This window comes from Ylistrum balloti, unplaced genomic scaffold, assembly GCF_031769215.1.
Source record: "Ylistrum balloti isolate Yb309-2 unplaced genomic scaffold, AGI_CSIRO_Ybal_v1 Utg370134, whole genome shotgun sequence".
NCBI classification, from domain to species: domain Eukaryota; kingdom Metazoa; phylum Mollusca; class Bivalvia; order Pectinida; family Pectinidae; genus Ylistrum; species Ylistrum balloti.
Genome location: NW_026782144.1, coordinates 100,189 through 121,706, shown reverse-complemented (window position 1 = coordinate 121,706; position 21,518 = coordinate 100,189). Strand labels below are relative to the sequence as shown.

Sequence of the window (21,518 nt, the reverse complement as noted above, 5' to 3'; positions counted from 1 at the left end):
CGAGTGAAAGGAACGAGAGAAAGGAACGAGTGAAAGGAACGAGTGAAAGGAACGAGAGAAAGGAACGAGAGAAAGGAACGAGTGAAAGGAACGAGTGAAAGGAACTAGTGAAAGGAACAAGTGAAAGGAACGAGAGAAAGGAACGAGTGAAAGGAACGAGAGAAAGGAACTAGAGAAAGGAACGAGTGAAAGGAACGAGTGAAAGGAACGAGTGAGAGAAAGGAATGAGTGAAAGGAATGAGTGAAAGGAACGAGAGAAAGGAACGAGTGAAAGGAACGAGAGAAAGGAACGAGAGAAAGGAACGAGTGAAAGGAACGAGTGAAAGGAACTAGTGAAAGGAACGAGTGAAAGGAACGAGTGAAAGGAACGAGTGAAAGGAACTAGTGAAAGGAACGAGTGAAAGGAACGAGTGAAAGGAACGAGAGAAAGGAACGAGAGAAAGGAACGAGTGAAAGGAACGAGTGAAAGGAACGAGTGAAAGGAACGAGAGAAAGGAACGAGTGAAAGGAACGAGTGAAAGGAACTAGAGAAAGGAACGAGTGAAAGGAACGAGAGAAAGGAACGAGTGAAAGGAACGAGTGAAAGGAACGAGAGAAAGGAACGAGTGAAAGGAACGAGAGAAAGGAACGAGTGAAAGGAACGAGTGAAAGGAACGAGTGAAAGGAACGAGAGAAAGGAACGAGTGAAAGGAACGAGTGAAAGGAACGAGTGAAAGGAACGAGTGAAAGGAACGAGTGAAAGGAACAAGTGAAAGTTCATTTACTTATGGCTAAGTCATAACAGATTTAGGTTTATATTTATAGCTACTTTCAAAAATAATAGTTCAAACTGTTTCAAATCTATAAATAGTTTTAAAGTCAAAAATAGATGGTCTGAAATGACATAGTTTAACTTTTCTAATTCCCAAAGTAAATTAAAACATAACTTACAGACTTCTCAGAAATTCTTATGTTAAGGAGGATAAAAAATTATGGAACCTTTGTAAAGCATACAGGCTTCCTAAACAATCAAGTCACAACTTCTACAATACTTCTGGACTATCGTTTTCAGCCAGTCAAAGAAAAAGTGAAAAATTTCTTTCAAAATCATTTTTGGATATTTTAATCTCTCCTTCCCCAAAGTCAGTGAAATCATTCAGACCTCATTAGGTGTAGACGGTTATGTGTACATTGGATTATATAAACAATAAAATTAGACTTTGCTACATCAGAACTGAGTGATGGAAACCAATAATTACACCCCAGGAGTCCTGCAATAAATCCACGCCAGTAATGCTGTTGTTGATCGTAGCACTCTGCCTTTCCTAAGAGTCATGTCATAAAGAGACCAACTCCTAAACACCATGGACATCCTGACATGGAGTCACTGTCATCCAGACAACTCCCACAAAGTATTAAATGACATAAGCTCATATCTCAATGGAATTTCCACTTTTGGCCCTTGAATGTATAGAAATTCATGCTACACTTTCACCAAAACATAAAACATAAATCCTGTCTTCAGAATGGAGAACAGAACATACCTGTAATGAGGAGAATGACCATACCTGTAATGAGGAGAATGACCATACCTGTAATGAGGAGAATGACTATACCTGTAATGAGGAGAATGACCATACCTGTAATGAGGAGAATGACCATTCCCTAGATACACTTGCTGTCGTCCACAGACCTTATCCACTGTGATTCCAACATATCTCTATAGTAAACACACAATAGTTTGTCACTGTAAACTATACCTTCACAAAGAAAGACACTAAGGCAGTTATCTATATTTGTCTTAGCTGGACCAACATCTGAAGGGACACATAAGGTAAGCCTTCACTAATATATGTAAGTGGACACAGAACACATAACTTCACTTGTGTCCACTCTGACCCATTCAATGTCCAGACGAATGTACACAATGTTTAACAAAGACGTACAAGTCACTTCAGGGAAAGCCTTCTGGAGCTAAGAGCACTCTAAGGATGATCACACAAAACATCTCGCAACATTTTCATCTTGTTTTTTTTTTTATTTACATGTTACTTGCCTACAAATAATTATTATTTTCAAACCCTATTAATTCAATAATCTCTGATTCATTTCTGAAATAATCAAGATTTAGTGTTTTGTGTTATTTTGCCATGATGAATGAACTTATAATTTATTTCAATAAATAGGTAATTTTATAGCTTAACATCAGCAGGGTTACTAACTCTAAGACAATATCACAGTAAGAACCTTCAGAAAAGACAACAATGTTTTAACAAATACACACTGTTTAGAGGTACACCAAACTTACAGTTGTACAACAAGTTATCTTTACCATAAGCTAACTTAAATTGCTTTCTCCATATATAGTAATGGTCATTGTGGCACTGACCATTGTATGCCTTTGACCACACATTGTTAATCCATACACCTTAGGGTTATAGTGCCAGTCTATTTCTAGAGGTGAAGGTCACAGGAGAAATAGACTCATTAACCTGGAGACATCTTGTTCAGGTAATAAAATATTCGTAATCCTAGTATTTCATACCATCAATGTAGGAGATTGTAAAATTGGATCAGGACACCAAACCGTCAAGTAACAGTCAGTTATGGTCAAGATCAATCTACCTGGAGGTTACAATGGTCAAGTAACAGTCAGTTATGGTCAAGATCAATCTACCTGGAGGTTTTAATGGTCAGGTGTGTTCAGTTTAACAATATCAATCTAGGTGTGCATAACAGGTGAGAGATATCAATAGAAGTCTGATAATATCAGATATTACTCTCATTCCTCTGGGCTAACTCTCTAGGTAGGCTAGCTGTACATACAATACAGATTATTTATGTTCTCTCTGTATAACTTCAATACTGAAAGATTAATAATGATTTGAAATTACAATTCATCTTTGTCATTTCCGTTCTCTTACAGCTAACCTCTGAGCCATCATGTGGTATCATTCCTGTGGTTGCGATGTGTTGTGCGAGCAGACTATAAATAAAACATGTTACTCCCCATAAAAGAATGGCCATTATGATCCAAGAGTGTGATATGGCCCCTAGGTGACCTATCAAACACATTCTGCCGTATGTCATTGCTTTGGTTTGTCAGAAACACCTGGGTGTACTTTTCCTATCAAAGATACTTTATAACTAATACCCTTGAAAAGGGACTGAGGCAATGTCAGACACAGATTTGAAATAGGGACTTGAAAACCCTAGGGAATCAGTTCACTGTTCAGTTAATCAAGGGACTTGAAAACCCTAGGGAATCAGTTCACTGTTCAGTTAATCAAGGGACTTGAAAACCCTCGGGAATCAGTTCACTGTTCAGTTAATCAAGGGACTTGGAAACCCTTGGGAATCAGTTCACTGTTCAGTTAATCAAGGGACTTGGAAACCCTAGGGAATCAGTTCACTGTTCAGTTAATCAAGGAACTTGGAAACCCTAGGGAATCAGTTCACTGTTCAGTTAATCAAGGGACTTGAAAACCCTAGGGAATCAGTTCACTGTTCAGTTAATCAAGGGACTTGAAAACCCTAGGGAATCAGTTCACTGTTCAGTTAATCAAGGGACTTGAAAACCCTAGGGAATCAGTTCACTGTTCAGTTAATCAAGGGACTTGAAAACCCTAGGGAATCAGTTCACTGTTCAGTTAATCAAGGGACTTGGAAACCCTCGGGAATCAGTTCACTGTTCAGTTAATCAAGGGACTTGGAAACCCTTGGGAATCAGTTCACTGTTCAGTTAATCAAGGGACTTGGAAACCCTCGGGAATCAGTTCACTGTTCAGTTAATCAAGGGACTTGGAAACCCTTGGGAATCAGTTCACTGTTCAGTTAATCAAGGGACTTGGAAACCCTTGGGAATCAGTTCACTGTTTAGTTAAACATGGGACTTCGACCCCCCTAAATCTTCCCCTGGACACTTGCCCCAGGGTAAGAAAAAGACTCAGCTGGGAAAGGGACAATGTCTTCCAAAAGATAAATAGACAATCAAGTCCATTGTGCTATCTAGACACTGGTATTCCTACAGTCCATTGTGCTATCTAGACACTGGTATTCCTACAGTCCATTGTGCTATCTAGACACTGGTATTCCTACAGTCCATTGTGCTATCTAGACACTGGTATTCCTACAGTCCATTGTGCTATCTAGACACTGGTATTCCTACAGTCCATTGTGCTATCTAGACACTGGTATTCCTACAGTCCATTGTGCTATCTAGACACTGGTATTCCTACAGTCCATTGTGCTATCTAGACACTGGTATTCCTACAGTCCATTGTGCTATCTAGACACTGGTATTCCTACAGTCCATTGTGCTATCTAGACACTGGTATTCCTACAGTCCATTGTGCTATCTAGACACTGGTATTCCTACACAAAGTTCTGCTACACTTCCACTTAATCTACCTTCAAATCCAACAAATGATAAATGTCTAGCATTGCTGATCATCAACAGTTTTCTCTTCACAAGATAAATGTACTTTTGTGTCTGAAATCCTACTATACACCCTTAAGGAATTATTTTATTTCATTTTCAGTCAGAACTAAACATAAATCTTTGAAAACTTGACACCACCGCCTACTGTGAGTTCCTAGTTCTAAGTGGTGTAAATAACCGCCAGGATCTGGTAGGAAAACATCTTTTTGAAATGAAACAGTATCGTCCCATTTTATAGATTTTGAATAAGATTAAATACGAATATGAATTTTTTCAATCCTATTTAGGTACAGGAAATCTCCTTGAGGGAGTTTTACCAAATAACCTTTCAGTCTTATCGTTAGCTATTGACAGAAATATGAGAAGCGGTCAAACTTTACGCCTCCATCTCAAATCCATATTCATGGATTTCTACGTCATAAAAAATTCATGAGATCAGGAATGGCTATGACAGGTCGATTTATGGAAATCTTTCTGAGATAGGACTATAGATTTCCTACCACAAACATAGACTTTCCTCTTGATACTCAAAGCTTTCCTTCAATACAAGGTACATTACCTTCCATTCCAATGCAAATTACAAGTTCATCTTTTTAGTTCAATAAATTTAATAACAAGAAATTAACAGATGTTTGCATAGAAAATTAAGTATTTATCTGAAAATAAGCCCATTTCCTGTTATAAACTCATCAATATCATATTGCTGTACAGTAAATTATAAACTAATACTATTTCGTTGTCCCTAGTATACTGGAGACAAACATTGGAAGGAACCTGCTGTTTGTAGGGCTACTGATAAACCAGGTTTCTAAACCTGCAAACAATACCTATAGAACAGCCCTTACATTCCAGTCACACTGAAATTGAAATTAGAAAAGGGAGATTAAAAACTTTCATATGGTGGGATTAAAACACCATCGTCCATCTACAAGATTCCAATGCACCAGAAATGTGATTGTACATACCTATATGGGGCAAACTGCCCATGACTGAATCTCTCTTTTCAAATTTAATCCTCCACGGTCAATACTACTTAAATTGGTTCAGACTTCAAGGGGACTATATATATGTATATCACACCCAAAACCCATTTCTCTTTTTATGATATTTCCATCAAGGACTGAGAAACACTGAATGTAGTATGATGTTGACTGACCCCAGGAGGTTCAAGCACATTCTCCACAATCAAGCTACAGTCAAACTCTCAATCAATTTTTTTGATGATTTAAAAAGTGGTGACTTCCCAAAGGCGTTCCTTCAGCTCTCTTATATTTCATTTCACATACAAACACATACCACCAAATTTGATGCTGACAACCAATATTACACCAAAGGCTATTCTACAGTAACTATCAGTAGTATACACATCTGACAAATAAGTTGCCCCAGACATGGCTGTTGAATTCATGCCTACTGAAACCTTTGGGTTCAGATGCTGTCAATGCTCTCAACCTTTTCACCGACCAACAGCTAAATAAAAGTGGTGTCTAAGACGTACAACAAACTCACTGTTCAAACTCTCCACATGAATTATGTTGTTAAGAAAATGGTTGTTTTTAGGGGACTCAAACTTATGTAAAAGAAATCAAAATTTTGTCTGTTAGGTCAAGTGATAGTTTCTAGAAGTGTAGATAAAGGTAGGTTTAGGTAAAGACAGGTGTCAGTAAAGCCAGGTGTTGGTAAAAACAGGTTTTTGTGGAGTCATGTTACAAGTCAGGTGTCAGCAAAGTCAGGTGTCAGTAAAGTCAGGTGTCAGTAAAGTCAGGTGTCAGTCAAGTCATACATATTGATAATGTTTAGTGTTAGACAGAATACAGAACGATCTACATATTGTTAGCGTTCAGTGTTAGACAGAATACAGAACGATCTACATATTGTTAGTGTTCAGTGTTAGACGGAATATAGAACGATCTACATATTGTTAGTGTTCAGTGTTAGACGGAATATAGAACGATCTACATATTGTTAGTGTTCAGTGTTAGACAGAATACAGAACAATCTACATATTGTTAGTGTTCAGTGTTAGACAGAATACAGAACGATCTACATATTGTTAGTGTTCAGTGTTAGACAGAATACAGAACAATCTACATATTGTTAGTGTTCAGTGTTAGACAGAATACAGAACGATCTACATATTGTAAGCGTTTAGTGTTAGACAGAATACAGAACGATCTACATATTGTTAGCGTTCAGTGTTAGACAGAATATAGAACGATCTACATATTGTTAGTGTTCAGTGTTAGACAGAATACAGAACAATCTACATATTGTTAGTGTTCAGTGTTAGACAGAATACAGAACGATCTACATATTGTTAATGTTCAGTGTTAGACAGAATATAGAACGATCTACATATTGTTAGTGTTCAGTGTTAGACAGAATACAGAACAATCTACATATTGTTAGTGTTCAGTGTTAGACAGAATATAGAACGATCTACCTATTGTTAGTGTTCAGTGTTAGACAGAATACAGAACGATCTACATATTGTTAGTGTTCAGTGTTAGACAGAATACAGAACAATCTACATATTGTTAGTGTTCAGTGTTAGACAGAATACAGAACAATCTACATATTGTTAGTGTTCAGTGTTCCTTTGCACATTCATTTAAACATCAACAATGTGGAAAAACTTGCCTTTGATCTTTCTGCAAACTGACATTATCATCAATACATGAAAAAATCCCAGCACATTAAATGGATATCATTTGTGTAGATGTACATATACACTCATTATCTAGGTCTGATATGTTATATATACTGGGGAGGTAACAAGTACACCAGAGTTTCAGGCATAACATTCATGAAAGGATTCTATCGTGACAAGTCTGTATATTTTGCTTTTGAAAAAATCAAAAGTACATCTGTGCAGTATATGTGAGTTTTTGAAAACTGTAGACAGGAAATTCAACCAACTGTGAAACATGTATGCCATTAAGTTTGTTGAACAGGAGATTAATGGGAGAGGACTTTTCTGTTGGGTCATTTCCTGTAAGGTCATAAAATATGTTTGTTCCACGCACTCCTTACTTCCCCGTATAGCATGCACACCAGACATGCTCTAATGCATCTGTCAGTTTGAATGAGAGTCCCAGTCTTTTACACCGGTGTCCATTTAAAGAAAATTACCGCAAAATATACAACAGACTGAAAATGTAGAAATAGGATATTATTAGCAGGAGAAGATAAAAGCCCAGACAGTTTGACCTACACAGTTACAAAGCAGGATATCAAACATGACTGAAGACCCATTGTTACAAAGATATTTAGTCTAAGGAGTGTATCAATAATAACAGACTTAATGAGACCACACAAAATATCCTGCAATAAGCCCGGTAGGCCAATACATAACATCTTACTCAAAGTCAGGGGTGGGCTTATTACAGGACAATGAAATAACATTTGTGTGTTATTCTACTGAATAATCCTATACTGATAGGTTTTTCTACCTGACATGGGTTTCCTTTGGTTCAAAATGGTATCAACATAAAGAGGCAGATTGCCCATTCTTTCTGTGGTTCCTTCACCCATACCAGCTGCCACCGTTTTATCATTATGCACTATACTACACTCTACTTTCCTAACCATAGAGAGTTTTCAGGTATAATAGCTACTTCATTCAAATCAGAATTATTTCCCATAGATGCTAATTCACCAGAAACTTCAGAAAAAGTTCTTTACGGACAGGGCTTCCTTCTCCCATACAGCTTCAATTTCCTATAGAGGACTATTCATCGGAGGGCTTTTTCTGTCTTAGAATCCTTCCCACTGCTCAATTTAAATATAGCTCCTTCCCCAGAGACATCTTACACAACTACCACTGGTATTCCCACAGATCTGTGACTTTCACACCAACCCCCAGATACATCTTACACAACTACCACTGGTATTCCCACAGATCTGTGACTTTCACACCAACCCCCAGATACATCTTACACAACTACCACTGGTATTCCCACAGATCTGTGACTTTCACACCAACCCCCAGATACATCTTACACAACTACCACTGGTGTTCTCACAGATCTGTGACTTTCACACCAACCCCCAGATACATCTTACACAACTACCACTGGTATTCCCACAGATCTGTGACTTTCACACCAACCCCCAGATACATCTTACACAACTACCACTGGTGTTCTCACAGATCTGTGACTTTCACACCAACCCCCAGATACATCTTACACAACTACCACTGGTGTTCTCACAGATCTGTGACTTTCACACCAACCCCCAGATACATCTTACACAACTACCACTGGTGTTCTCACAGATCTGTGACTTTCACACCAACCCCCAGATACATCTTACACAACTACCACTGGTGTTCTCACAGATCTGTGACTTTCACACCAACCAAGCTAAAATCTTCATTGATATGATTAATGATGGGTACACAAATGTGCTCTTCAATGATGAGGATGGTTACTTAAGTTACATCATAAGGACCCCATATCTGTTCGTTACAAGCTTTAGTAAGACAGTGAGGAAACTAATACATCATAAGGACCCTATATCTGTTTGTTACAAGCTTTAGTAAGACAGTGACAAAACTAATACATCATAAGGACCCCATATCTGTTCGTTACAAGCTTTAGTAAGACAGTGACAAAACTAATACATCATAAGGAACCCATATCTGTTCGTTACAAGCTTTAGTAAGACAGTGACAAAACTAATACATCATAAGGACCCCATATCTGTTCGTTACAAGCTTTAGTAAGACAGTGACAAAACTAATACATCATAAGGACCCCATATCTGTTCGTTACAAGCTTTAGTAAGACAGTGACAAAACTAATACATCATAAGGAACCCATATCTGTTCATTACAAGCTTTAGTAAGACACTGACAAAACTGTTACATCATAAGGACCCTATATCTGTTCGTTACAAGCTTTAGTAAGACAGTGACAAAACTAATACATCATAAGGACCCCATATCTGTTCGTTACAAGCTTTAGTAAGACAGTGACAAAACTAATACATCATAAGGATCCCATATCTGTTCGTTACAAGCTTTAGTAAGACAGTGACAAAACTAATACATCATAAGGACCCCATATCTGTTCGTTACAAGCTTTAGTAAGACACTGACAAAACTAATACATCATAAGGACCCCATATCTGTTCGTTACAAGCTTTAGTAAGACACTGACAAAACTAATACATCATAAGGACCCCATATCTGTTCGTTACAAGCTTTAGTAAGACACTGACAAAACTGAGATACTAGAGAAATGGCTTGCAAACAGAACAAAATATTTTTGCAATTTTTGTGTTCCTAAAATTTTCTGAATCTATATACATAACATGCTGGTTTAATGCATAGATTCTGAATGAGATGTACAAAATTAAAGCTAACCAGACTATTGAAGTTATAGAGCTCTCTGTTCCTGCTCCTAGAAATGTCTAATGAACCCGGAAAGCTAAAAAAGAAAAGAAAAGGCAGCAGGAAATCAGGAGTAGATAAAACGGGGTGGTGAGAAACTTACGTCCTCTGGGCCTGAAAAACAGGCAAGTAGAGCTATTATCTCTACAGCTCCTATACTGTCCTATAATTAAAGACAGCAAAAGATGTATCATCATCTCTAGAACTAAAAAACATTTCAAATTCATGTAATTTAAAGAATATTCAAAATCAATCACTTGATTTTCATTTTTATCTTTAAAGACCATCTAAGTACCTAGGGAGGTTATAAGTACATTTTCAGTGTTTAATCAAAACTCCTCAAAGTTCAAATAAGACACTTATCATGTGGTATATTCTTTGAACAGCAAAGTAGATTCAATAGAAGTTTGTTAGAGTAATAATGGTTTTTGATGGTCAAGAAATCTAAAAACAAATAAGCTAAAAAGTAAAATATTCAATTTGCAAGCAATCTGTTCCAAATAAGTTACTTGTATGGCTCAGTGCAGACTAGAAATTGGCAAAAATTAAAAGAAGATGTTGAAATACCTTTGGAAAATTGCTTGCAATTAATACACAGCTGTTCAGAGACAGAGCATCAATGCATAACCTGTAACCAGTACAAGTTGTACTTAATACTACAGAGAGCGTTATCAGTCCATGTAGTATAGGTAAAAAAAACTTGTAACCAAAGAGGAATGTGGATATGTTCCAACTCTCCCGAAGAGAAAAACCAAATTCCTAATTCATGAAAAATCCCCTACATCCCAATATGCTGGTAAGTAAATTGAAGCAAAATAACCATTACTCGTAACATGATGTGAGAACCGCAGCACAATCTCGGGATGTAAACGGCCTCTATGTTACCTCATTTCAATAGATAACCAAATTCCTTTTAATTCATTTTGTTTCAACCCTTTGGGATTTTTTTTCACACAAATAAGGTACACAACTTAAGCAATGAATCTGGAATGTTATCTACCTTCCGAAGTGAACTTGACAGCTGGCACAGAGGTTTGGTAGGATCTTCCAGGAAAGGGTGATTATCAGAAAACCTGAGGTGTCGGAACAAACACAGATTATGCACAAGCTTTTATGTACACCTAATACAAGCCACTAAAGAGATCGGTTGATTTCCAAGCTTAGATATCAGGACCAACAATGACTACACACAAGATGATGGTTATATGGTTCTGAATCGATATGTCGCCATATTGGGGCCCAAAAAAGTGCCATTAATTTTAAATATTTCAGTCTTAGTGCTGTATTTCACAATCTAACATTTACCACTGATTAGGGAAAGTGATGTCAATGATGATCAAATCTAAATCACAATCTAACATTTACCACTGAGGGAAAGATGATAATCTTCACAATCTAACATTTACCACTGGGGAAAGTTGATGATCTTCACAATCTAACATTTACCACTGAGGGAAAGATGATGATCTTCACAATCTAACATTTACCACTGAGGGAAAGATGATGATCTTCACAATCTAACATTTACCACTGAGGGAAAGATGATGATCTTCACAATCTAACATTTACCACTGAGGGAAAGATGATGATCTTCACAATCTAACATTTACCACTGAGGGAAAGATGATGATCTTCACAATCTAACATTTACCACTGAGGGAAAGATGATGATCTTCACAATCTAACATTTACCACTGGATGGGAAAGATTTACCACTGATGATCTTTTACACAATCTAAATCTAACATTTACCACTGAGGGAAAGATGATGATCTTCACAATCTAACATTTACCACTGAGGGAAAGATGATGATCTTCACAATCTAACATTTACCACTGGGGAAAGATGATGATCTTCACAATCTAACATTTACCACTGGGGAAAGATGATGATCTTCACAATCTAACATTTACCACTGGGGAAAGATGATGATCTTCACAATCTAACATTTACCACTGGGGAAAGTTGATGATCTTCACAATCTAACATTTACCACTGGGGAAAGTTGATGATCTTCACAATATAACATTTACCACTGGGGAAAGAGATGATCTTCACAATCTTTTACCACTGGGGAAAGATGATGATCTTCACAATCTAACATTTACCACTGGGGAAAGTTGATGATCTTCACAATCTAACATTTACCACTGGGGGAAAGATGATGATCTTCACAATCTAACATTTACCACTGAGGGAAAGATGATGATCTTCACAATCTAACATTTACCACTGGGGGAAAGTTGATGATCTTCACAATCTAACATTTACCACTGAGGGAAAGATGATGATCTTCACAATCTAACATTTACCACTGAGGGAAAGATGATGATCTTCACAATCTAACATTTACCACTGAGGGAAAGTTGATGATCTTCACAATCTAACATTTACCACTGGGGGAAAGTTGATGATCTTCACAATATAACATTTACCACTGGGGGGAAGTTGATGATCTTCACAATCTAACATTTACCACTGAGGGAAAGATGATGATCTTCACAATCTAACATTTACCACTGGGGGAAAGATGTTGATCTTCACAATCTAACATTTACCACTGGGGAAAGATGATAATCTTCACAATCTAACATTTACCACTGGGGGAAAGATGATGATCTTCACAATCTTCAAATCATTTTACCACTGAAAGATGATGATCTTCACAATCTAACATTTACCACTGGGGGAAAGTTGATGATCTTCACAATCTAACATTTACCACTGAGGGAAAGATGATGATCTTCACAATCTAACATTTACCACTGGGGAAAGTTGATGATCTTCACAATCTAACATTTACCACTGGGGAAAGTTGATGATCTTCACAATCTAACATTTACCACTGAGGGAAAGATGATGATCTTCACAATCTAACATTTACCACTGGGGGAAAGATGATGATCTTCACAATCTAACATTTACCACTGGGCTAAAGATGTTGATCTTTACCATCTAACATTTACCACTGGGGGAAAGTTGATGATCTTCACAATCTAACATTTACCACTGGGGAAAGTTGATGATCTTCACAATCTAACATTTACCACTGAGGGAAAGATGATGATCTTCACAATCTAACATTTACCACTGGGGGAAGTTGATGATCTTCACAATCTAACATTTACCACTGGGGGAAAGATGATGATCTTCACAATCTAACATTTACCACTGAGGGAAAGATGATGATCTTCACAATCTAACATTTACCACTGAGGGAAAGATGATGATCTTCACAATCTAACATTTACCACTGATGGGAAAAGATGATGATCTTCACAATCTAACATTTACCACTGAGGGAAAGATGATGATCTTCACAATCTAACATTTACCACTGAGGGAAAGATGATGATCTTCACAATCTAACATTTACCACTGGGGAAAGATGATGATCTTCACAATCTAACATTTACCACTGATCTTCACAATCTAACATTTACCACTGGGGAAAGTTGATGATCTTCACAATCTAACATTTACCACTGAGGGAAAGATGATGATCTTCACAATCTAACATTTACCACTGGGCTAAAGATGATGATCTTTACAATCTAACATTTACCACTGAGGGAAAGATGATGATCTTCACAATCTAACATTTACCACTGAGGGAAAGATGATGATCTTCACAATCTAACATTTACCACTGGGCTAAAGATGTTGATCTTTACAATCTAACATTTACCACTGAGGGAAAGATGATGATCTTCACAATCTAACATTTACCACTGGGCTAAAGATGATGATCTTCACAATCTAACATTTACCACTGGGCTAAAGATGTTGATCTTTACAATCTAACATTTACCACTGAGGGAAAGATGATGATCTTCACAATCTAACATTTACCACTGAGGGAAAGATGATGATCTTCACAATCTAACATTTACCACTGGGCTAAAGTTGATGATCTTCATAATCTAACATTTACCACTGAGGGAAAGATGATGATCTTCACAATCTAACATTTACCACTGAACATGAAAGAGATGATCTTCACAATCTAACATTTACCACTTGCCAATGGGGAAAGATGAATGTTGGTTGCATCTTACTGACAATCTAACATTTACCACTGAAATGGGACACACATGATGATCTATCACAATCATTATATTTCCATCATACACACAAGTCACTAGAATGCTAGTTTGTGAAACAAAGACGCTGACCTTGAAAACATGCAAAGTGAACACTGAAACAATGGTGAGAGAGGTAAGCTAGAGACAAAAACACTTACGTGTCTCCTACAACCAATCTTGGAATGACACTAGCAACATGGAATTCCACGTTACGTCCATGCTATTGTTGAATGTTTACACTGATAGTCCAAATTCATTTCCAAATGGAATAATATGTTTTCGTGTAGCAGCCTGGTACTCAACCCAATCAATACTACTCTGGTCTTTACTTACTGAAGGAAACGTTGTGTTGTGCGCGTACCACACGAGACTAACAGCAGCATCCCCGTCGTCTGCTCTCACTTCCTTTAGCGTAACGCATCCCCACATAATGAAATTCATGCAACTTTATTGATTAATTTCTCGCAATCAGAATTCGAAGCGAAACAGAAAATACTGCCCTGTGTTCTTTAGTATAGTTATATTTAATTTGAGGTCTTTGAATCATAGGCTTATTCTGGATACCTTCCTGATGAAGCGTCTACAAATCATTCGGTTCCCTAATGACGTAAGCAAATGGTGTTAACTGTCCCAGTTTCACTATCTATATCAATGGAAAGTCAAAACCTGATAAAAAAGTTTCTAATCCGATTTTGTTGCTTTGAATTATAGGTTAAGTTTTATCTGTTTGTTTGAAGCTTAATGGCTGTACAGTGTTATTTCATAGATCATGAGTAGAATGGTTTCATCGTAATTACATTAAGTGAAAATTGAATCACCAGACAGTGTACAAGACCAGCACAATACTTACAAAAGCTTGGTTCAGTATGTTAGAATTTTTTCTTTCCACTAAGAAAATTGATATGGATTAATTATAGTGATAATCAGCATTTCCATCAAGATTATGGATTAATATTTGTTATCTCCCCTTATGATCAGTTATGTCCCCTTATGTTAAATACTATCATGAAATTTACTTTATATAATTGACAAGCTGACTATAATTGTTAATCAATAAGAGACATTTTGCTGGGTTTTTTGTACAAGTTATAATTGTTCAAATCTACAATAAGTTACTCTAAAGATTTGAACCTATAAAGGACAACAACATAAAAAAATGAATATCTGTCTTTTCTTACTTCCATGTTTGAATCTATCTATACATCTAGGCAGATTACAACTCATTATGAATGGAGATCGACACAAGAAATTTCATCAGTATAGAGATTTTTTAGTTTAAAGTATCACTATCTCAAGGACAGGATAAAAAGAGAAGTTATCTATACCCACACATTTCAGATTTTAAAGCCAGGATTCTATTTTACTCCACAGGTTTTACATGAAAGATCTTTATCATTTTAATATCATACAAAGCAAAAATCATCACACAGGAATTGTATGGCTCTGTGTATCATTGATGAATCACTCAGAGATCAACTATCTTGTTTACAAGTTCTGTGTCGGGTAAAAAGAGTTCTAAATCACTCTATTTTAGAATCTCAACTTATTAAAGAGCTTGTGAGGTAAGTAAGTAGTTACCTATGTCACTATTTCAGGTCATTATCAAGCAATACCTTAAACATGCCTAATTAAAAATCAGGATCTACAAGATTCTCCTACAAATCACACCTGATCATTCTTGTGTCAAGTCAAAAACCTGAAAATATCACTGAAAAAGGAAGGATTCACCTGAAAACTTGAACACATGAAAAGGAAAGTGCCAGCAATTAGATTTCAATGACATTTTAAAACTAATGTATGTGACAACTTCAGAATTCTTTTTAGCATACAGAGCCAAATTGTTATTTGATCACCGAAGCTCAAATTTCACTTAGAAACTTTAAACGCTAGGTCATCTACCCCCAATGTCAACAAAGGACAGGACGTGACTGCCAGTGTATTCATGAGCCATCATAAAGACAACCCTTGTTCAAGCCTCCAGACCTCTCTCTCACTGATAACTTTAATTATATCAGATAGCAGAATATGACCCATTCAGTATCAAATATAAATTTTCAAATCTTTACCTTAGATAATTTTTGCCTGAAGAGGATCCTCAGAGTGATCAGGCTTACTGGCGCTGTCTGTATGGAAATCACTATACTTGGTTGGCCTACAAACAGGTAAAAATTAACCAGGTGTGTCTCAGAGAAAGTTCTTTGGTGCTAATAAAAGAAGGTCAAATGATGAAATCTTTTATTTGCTTATTTACAAGCTTGGCAAGTTTTACAGACAAATTCACATATAAATAAACACACCATGGGGCTAAAACATGTACTAGGGGGCTAAAACATGTATAGGGGGGCTAAAACATATACTAGGGGGCTAAAATAACTACTAGGGGCTAAAACTTGTATAGGGAGCTAAAACATGTACTAGGGGGCTAAAACAGGGGCTAAAACATGTACTAGGGGGCTAAAACCGGGGCTAAAACATGTACTAGGGGGCTAAAACATGTACTAGGGAGCTAAAACATGAACTAGGGGCTAAAACATGTATAGGGGGCTAAAGCAGGGGCTAAAACATGTACTAGGGGGCTAAAACAGGGGCTAAAACATGTACTAGGGAGCTAAAACATGTACTAGGGGGGCTAAAACATGAACTAGGGGCTAAAACATGTATAGGGGGCTAAAGCAGGGGCTAAAACATGTACTAGGGGGCTAAAACAGGGGCTAAAACATGTACTAGGGAGCTAAAACATGTACTAGGGGACTAAAACATGTACAAGGGGCTAAAACATGTACTAGGGGGCTAAAACATGTACTAGGGGACTAAAACATGTACAAGGGGCTAAAACATGTACTAGGGGGCTAAAACATGAACTAGGGAGTTAAAACATGTACTATGGGGCTAAAACATGTACTAAGGGGTAAAACATGTACTAGGGGGATAAAACATGTACTAGGGGCTAAAATATGTACTAGGGGCTAAAACATGTACTAGTGGGCTAAAACATGTACTAGTGGGCTAAAACATGTACTAGGGGGCTAAAACATGTACTAGGGCGGTAAAACATGTACTAGGGGCTAAAACATATACTAGGGGGGGTAAAACATGTACTAGTGGGCTAAAACATGTACTAGGGGGATAAAACATGTACTAGTGGGCTAAAACATGTACTATGGGAGTAAAACATGAACTAGGGGGCTAAAACATGTATTAGTGGGCTAAAACATGTACTAGTGGGCTAAAACATGTACTAGGGGGCTAAAACATGTACTAGGGCGGTAAAACATGTACTAGGGGCTAAAACATATACTAGGGGGGGTAAAACATGTACTAGTGGGCTAAAACATGTACTAGGGGGATAAAACATGTACTAGTGGGCTAAAACATGTACTATGGGTGTAAAACATGAACTAGGGGGCTAAAACATGTATTAGTGGGCTAAAACATGTACTAGTGGGCTAAAACATGTACTAGGGGGATAAAACATGTACTAGGGGCTTAAACATGTACTAGGGGCTAAAACCTGTACTAGTGGGCTAAAACATGTACTAGGGGGGTAAAACATGGGGTAAAACATGTACTAGGGGCTAAAACATGTACTAGTGGGCTAAAACATGTACTAGGGGGATAAAACATGTACTAGGGGGGTAAAACATGTACTAGTGGGCTAAAACATGTACTAGGGGGGTAAAACATGTACTAGGGGGATAAAACATGTACTAGGGAGCTAAAACATGTACTAGGGGGATAAAACATGTACTAGGGGGATAAAACATGTACTAGGGGCTAAAACATGTACTAGGGGGCTAAAACATGTACTCGGGAGCTAAAATATGTATAGGGTGCTAAAACATTTACTAGGGAGCTAAAACATGAACTAGGGGGCTAAAACATGTACTAGGCGCTAAAACATGTATAGGGGGCTAAAACATGTATAGGGGGGCTAAAACATGAACTAGGGAGTTAAAACATGTACTAGGGGCTAAAACATGTACTAGGGGGCTAAAACATGTACTAGGGGGAAAAACATATACTAGGGGGCTAAAACATGTATAGGGTGCTAAAACATTTACTAGGGAGCTAAAACATCTATAGGGGGATAAAATATTGGGCTAAAACATGTATAGGGGGCTAAAACATGTACTAGGGGGCTAAAACATGTACTAGGGAGCTAAAACATGTACTAGGGGGGTAAAACATGTACTAGGGGGCTAAAACATGTACTAGGGGACTAAAACATGAACAAGGGTGCTAAAACATGTACTAGGGGGCTAAAACATGTACTAGGGGGCTAAAACATGTACTAGGGGGATAAACATGGAAAATACCTTTGATGAAAACAAGTCTAGAAAAGCACAGCCTGATTCTACATTTGTCCATAGCATTGTCAGTTTACTTAGAATTATTAAAGAACATTTACAAAATGATTTGACTTCTCCCGAGATATCTGAAAAATTACATTTCTTGACTTTAATAGTCAAGTTTTATTCAAAATATTTAGTTTTTATTTTGTGAATTTTGAAGATTTGAAAAGAAAATTAACATACACAAAAAGCTTTTCTATTCTAAAATATATTTTTTCAGAAATGAAGATAAGAAATCTGGAAATTAGGTCATGATGCTTCACATATTGCGGTCCATATACAGGACTGACCAGTGACAGCAATTGTAACGGATTTGGAGATTGTCTAGTTTAACCGCCTATAATGCTTAAATCTCCTAATTAGTTGGAAAACCTCCTGGGACAGTCCACAAAATGGACAAAATCAGCCCTGTGGTCATTTGAGAAAGACCAGATACATGACTATTGACAAAAGATGGTATTGTCCTGTTGGTTTGACCCTTACAACAAAGGACATAGTCTCCTCTCTGGTAGACTGTAGACAGTGTGTTCTGACCACAACACAGGTGTAAAAGGGTACATATAGATCTTTCTAATCCTTTGGTCCAGCACAAGTTATGGTCAGTCCTGACCAAAAGAGGGATGTACAATGATGAATATCTTAACAGCTTCTGGCCATCAAGCTTGACCACAACAACAGAAGGGTGTTCACAAGTTATGGGGTTATCAATGCCAAGGATGCCAGTTTGCTAGCTAGACACAGAACATTTTCTTTCATTTCTGGTCCTACTTAAATTTTGATCCATATTTTTGATGACTTGAGCGTATAACAATGACGTACACCAAAGTACACTACATATCACTAATACACAGACATCTATATATCACACAAAGTTCCTCCTGATTGAACAAAAAATCAAAGTGTTTTTTCTAATTCCAGCACAAAGTCCTCCTTGTACCATACAGAAACTGATGATTTAGGAAGGAAGATGTTTTCCTCTTGTTTAATTTCTGCATCAAGCAGTACATTACTAGACGGTTTTCTGCCATTTGATCACTGTTAAATTTCCTGTCTATTCTCTCTCAGAGACACAACTATAGCTATGTAGATATACTTCCTCTCTGTAAATCTAATTTTCTTCAAAATTTACTCATCCAAATTCAGCAAAAATTCAATTACATTTCTTTTTTAGGAAAGCTGTTCTGTTTGGAAAGTATTACATTTCTTTTTCCATTGTGAAAATTAAATTCTGAATCATTGCCATAACGCATCCCATGTACAACCTTAGCAGAGATCACTGGTAAAATAGAGTTCATTACAAGATAAATACATTTAATGATAACTGACATAAGTTTTCTACTGAAATTGTAATTGAAATTATATAAACTGATGTGAAATAATCGCTTTGGAATTCTCTTGTATGATTAAAAAAGTTCTTAAAATTCCATACAACCAAATAAACAATGATGAGAAAATATAAAACTGAATTAAAATCTAGAGCTCAGTTATAATTAGAAAACAAAATTTAATGACAAGAGACGTGAGACAACATTGTTACAATATAACAACAATTAGAAAGATAACAATAATCTCCCTATATCACCTGTACAGAGAAAACACCTGCTCTCTTCACAAAAACTTTATTATGACCAAAAATTTCCCAATGTCTCAAAATCTTCAGTTAAAAAAGAAAACTTGAGTCCTTAGCATCGTGAATGAACTGTGATACTAAATGCTCCCTATTCATACTTGTCTGAGGGCTTGTCACAGCCAGGTATAGGTGTATAATATAGGACAGTTTAGTGTATAGTCAGCATTATATACAAGACATACACAGTCCCTTATTTTCTACAGCACAGTGTAAGTGAGTTACCCCGTCTGGACTTTCTGTGAGATCAGAGTCGTGACAATATAATTCACCGTTATTGGGATCAGACAACTATCCCCACGACAAAGATAATATGTACAGTCAGCCAGACCTACATGTCAGATGGACATGAAGATTATTCTACGTCATATATGTTGATAAAACCTGCATCAGAAAAGAACTATTGCATATACTCTACCAATGGTCTAGGACAACAGATAGGAACAGAATGGTTCCCATGGTGACAGGATCAGGAACAAAGAACATGTGCCATAATCACCAAAACAAACCCTACATAGACATTGTTGTAATTTGTATCCCATGTAAATTTATCAGAATCATTTAGAATGAAACACAGGGATATCAAGTATTGTAACAAAGGCTCATCAAGGTAATAAACAAAGCTGAATATTTCAGAATTCATTGAAAAAAAACAGGGCTGACTATTAATTCATATACCAAAGGCTTGTCAAGATGGACAGAACTGAAATAAATTGTGCTAGGGTCCATCACTCACAGTACAAACCTGTATCACAGATAGCAGGCAAACCTTCAAAGGATTTTATCAGGGCCTAACCTGAATGATAGCGATACTTATGATGGTGTATTTGTCACAGCCTGTAGATACCTCACGTCTACATGTTGGCTCAAGTATATGAACCTAGTAAACACACACTAAAGTAAACGCACATTTCTCCAAATGTTATCAAAAACATATATATATCAAACAATTTATCCCTTAGTTTACATAATAAATTCTGTCTTTGAGACATCAAATATTTTTTCGTTCACATTAATGTTGTGATTTTTAAAGAAAATACAAAGCAAAAACTTCAGTCCTTTAACAAGATTTGCAGACAGATGACACATTTGAAGGTGTGGGTTTTAAGTCCTAGTATCACCAATCTACCTGTGAGGTATATAACAGGTAGTTAACAGTGCTCCAGCACATACCATGCACACACACATACCTACCACTGTAACACCTGCCCATTCTCTCATTTACAGTGACTACAAACTCAAACCTTACCTTTCCGGGGACATATATCCCTAATTTCAGAACAGTTTTGTAATTTCCCACTTAGCTGATGACAGTACAGACAAGTAGTATTGGTCCAAACTCACATGTGTTCCCGAGAGAGCGACTAACACACTGCCACCTGGTGTTACAATGGAGAGGCATAGTAGTATTCGACCTTGACTGAGAAATGTATGTCAACAGAGAGAAGGTGAGTTGGTGAGCTCTCCAGTCAGGCGGTGTGGAGATACAGGTAGACCTACTCTACAGGTGTATACTGTACCAGTAAACTGCAGGCTTGCTGGCAATGACTTTACAAGAACTCCAAAGACACACAGACATCTCTATATAGTCTACACAATCTAAAGGCCTATAATCAACTACAACTGGGGACTTCA

The 21,518-nt window shown here is 37.0% G+C and overlaps 1 protein-coding gene across 1 annotated transcript in view; it reads right to left on the bottom strand.

The window, feature by feature from the left end:
* Nucleotides 1–21,194, bottom strand: part of LOC132550603 (dystroglycan 1-like) — a 91,168-nt gene extending 69,974 nt beyond the window's left edge. The window contains exon 1 of the mRNA XM_060214692.1: nucleotides 21,133–21,194. The gene's annotated coding sequence lies outside the window, so the exon portion shown is untranslated. The remainder of the gene's footprint in view (nucleotides 1–21,132) is intronic.
* Nucleotides 21,195–21,518: the final 324 nt, after the last annotated feature.